General features: G+C 44.0%; 1 non-coding gene across 1 annotated transcript; it reads left to right on the forward strand.

Moving 5' to 3' along the window:
* Positions 1-964: 964 nt before the first annotated feature.
* On the forward strand, positions 965-1,072 carry LOC111726833. Its single transcript, XR_002774522.1, has one exon. It is a non-coding gene; the product is annotated as a U6 spliceosomal RNA (small nuclear RNA).
* Positions 1,073-2,644: the final 1,572 nt, after the last annotated feature.

The following is a 2,644-nucleotide window of genomic DNA, read 5'->3' on the forward strand; positions in this document are numbered from 1 at the left end:
CAGGTGGGAGGAATCAGACCTCTTCTGAAGCCAGACTCCTATGGAAATCTAGATGAATGAAACCTGGAGATCTCCCCAGCTGCCCACTTGTGGCTCGCTTTTGAGTGACAGAAGTGGGAAAAAAACACATTATTTGGACTCCTGTAGATAAAACAGAGAGACTCGCAATGTCCCACACTCCACCAAAGGCCCATCCTCCTTACTGTCTGTCAACACTCACACCCTCAGTGACCCACAGTCCCCAGGGCATCTCCCAGAGTGGGGGGTTCTGAACTACTCCTCTGTGGCCTACTCCTTCCTTAAATCTGGTCTAATTTAATGAATTCCTTACTCGTTGAGGATCTGGCATCCTGTTTTAGCTCCAAAATGGAAAATCACATTTGTCTCATAGGCTTGCTTGGGCTAGAAGTAAGAAGGATTCTGAGATTAAAACATTGCACTGTTGATGGGAATGGGAAGTGGCGTGACTGCTGTGGAACACAGTACGGAGATTCCTCAAAAAAATTAAAATAGAACCACCACGGGATCCAGAAAGCCCACTCCTGGGTGTCTATCCAAAAGAATGGAAATCAGGATTCAAAGAGATCGCCAAGAGGTAAAACAACACAGATATCCGTGGGCGGGAGAATGGGTGAAGGAAATGTGGTGAATACACGCACTGGGCTGCCGCTACGAAGGAGGAAACCTTCCCGTTTGTGACAACATGGGTAGACCTGAAGACATTATGCTCAGTTAGAAAAGTCCATTGCAGAAGGACACATACTGCATAATTTCAGTAATATGATGTGTCTAAATTCCCTAAACTTACAGAAGCAGAAAATCAAATGAGAGTTTTCAGGGCATGAGGAGTTGTTCCAAGAGTATGAAGTTACAGTTATACAAAGTGAATGCGTTCTTGAGATCCCCTGTACGATGTCATGCCTATAGTTAACAATGTGATATTGCACACTTAAAACTTTGTTCAGTGCTCACTTCGGCAGCACATGTACTAAAATTGGAACGATACAGAGAAGATTAGCATGGCCCCTGTGCAAGGATGATATTGCAAATTTGTGAAGCATTCCTTATTTTTTACCTCTTTCGCGTTTACATGGATGGAGCTGGAACATATTCTTCTTAGCAAAGTATCTCAAGAATGGAAGAAAAAGTATCCAATGTACTCAGCCCTACTATGAAACTAATTTATAGCTTTCATAGGAAAGCTATAACCCAATTATAGCCCAAGAATATGGGGAAAGGGGAGAGGGAAGGGAGGGGAGGGGGGAGGATGTAAGGAGGGCGGGTGATCCGTGGGACCACACCTAGGGTGCATCTTACAAGGGTACATGTGTAACTTACTAAATGTAGAATATAAATGTCTTAACACAATAACTAAGAAAATGCCATGAAGGCTATGTTAACCAGTCTGAGGAAAATATTCCAAATTGTATATAAAACCAGCACGGTATTAAAACAAAACAAAAAACTTTGTTAAGAGGGTAGATCTCACATTAATGGTTTCTGCCACACATGCTAAGGGACACAAAGAAACTTTGGAAGTGCCGATGTGTTTATTATCTTAATTGTGGTGATGGTATTATGGGTGTGACCCAAATCATCAAATTGTATATATTAAATATATTCAGTTATTTGTATATCAATTAGTCCTCAGGAAATCTGTAAAAAAAAAAAAAGTATTCCAAGGCCATGTCTGGGCTCAGGGAGAAAGCGTTGTGATGGATGAGCAGTAGCTGCTGGGGTGCTGAGGAATTCAGACGGTGTGAATCTCTGTGGTTTTGTCTACCATAAATCCCTTCTCCACTCTTTTCTGGAAAGTACACCCCTTTTCCTTGGATACCTGCTCACTAATTCTATGTGATTCTGATGGGGCTACCAGTTAGAGTACCTTGCCCCTGGTTCAGTGGTGGACATGTGACCCAGGCCTAGCCAACCATGGTGCCCCAACCACACAGCCACAGTGATCTGCCCAGGACAAAGCATATGGCCCAAGCCAGCCAGTCCGAGACCTTCCTGGCATGAAGCCAGAAGAGACGCAGCTGTTCTCGCCTCTGGAATCCCGAGCTGGATGACATGAGACTGGAGCTGTTTGTAGTTCTTCCCACCTTTCCCTCCTGCCATGCTCGCTCCTCTCCTGGCGCACACAAAGCCAGTTTGCAGCAGGTGAGAGATACACAAAGGCCTGACCTTGTCATTTGAGACCCTAGATGTAGCTGACTTGAAGCCTTTGTTAGCTCTGTTGTGACCAGATTGTGGGCTTTATAATATAATTTTAGGACTGGGCACCATGGCTCACACCTGTACTACTAGCATCCTGGGAGGCCAAGGCAGGTGGATTACTTGAGCTCACAAGTTTGAGACCAGCCTGAGCAACAGCGAGATCCCCGTCTCTAAAAAATAGCTGGGCGTTATGGTGGGTGCCTATAGTCCCAGCTACTCAGAAGGCTGAGGCAAGAAGATCGCTTAAGCCCAGGAATTTGAGGTTGCTGTGAGCTATGATGACACTGTACTCTACATAGGGTGACAAAGTGAGAATCTGTCTCAAAAAAAAATTTTTTTTTTTTTTTTTTTACTTAAACTAGCTTGAATTGGATCTCTCTCTTTCTTTTCTTTTTTTAAGAGATGAGGTCTTACTTTGTTGCCCTGG

The sequence above is a fragment of the Otolemur garnettii genome, unplaced genomic scaffold (assembly GCF_000181295.1).
Source record: "Otolemur garnettii isolate 467f Iridium unplaced genomic scaffold, OtoGar3 scaffold00082, whole genome shotgun sequence".
NCBI lineage: Eukaryota > Metazoa > Chordata > Mammalia > Primates > Galagidae > Otolemur > Otolemur garnettii.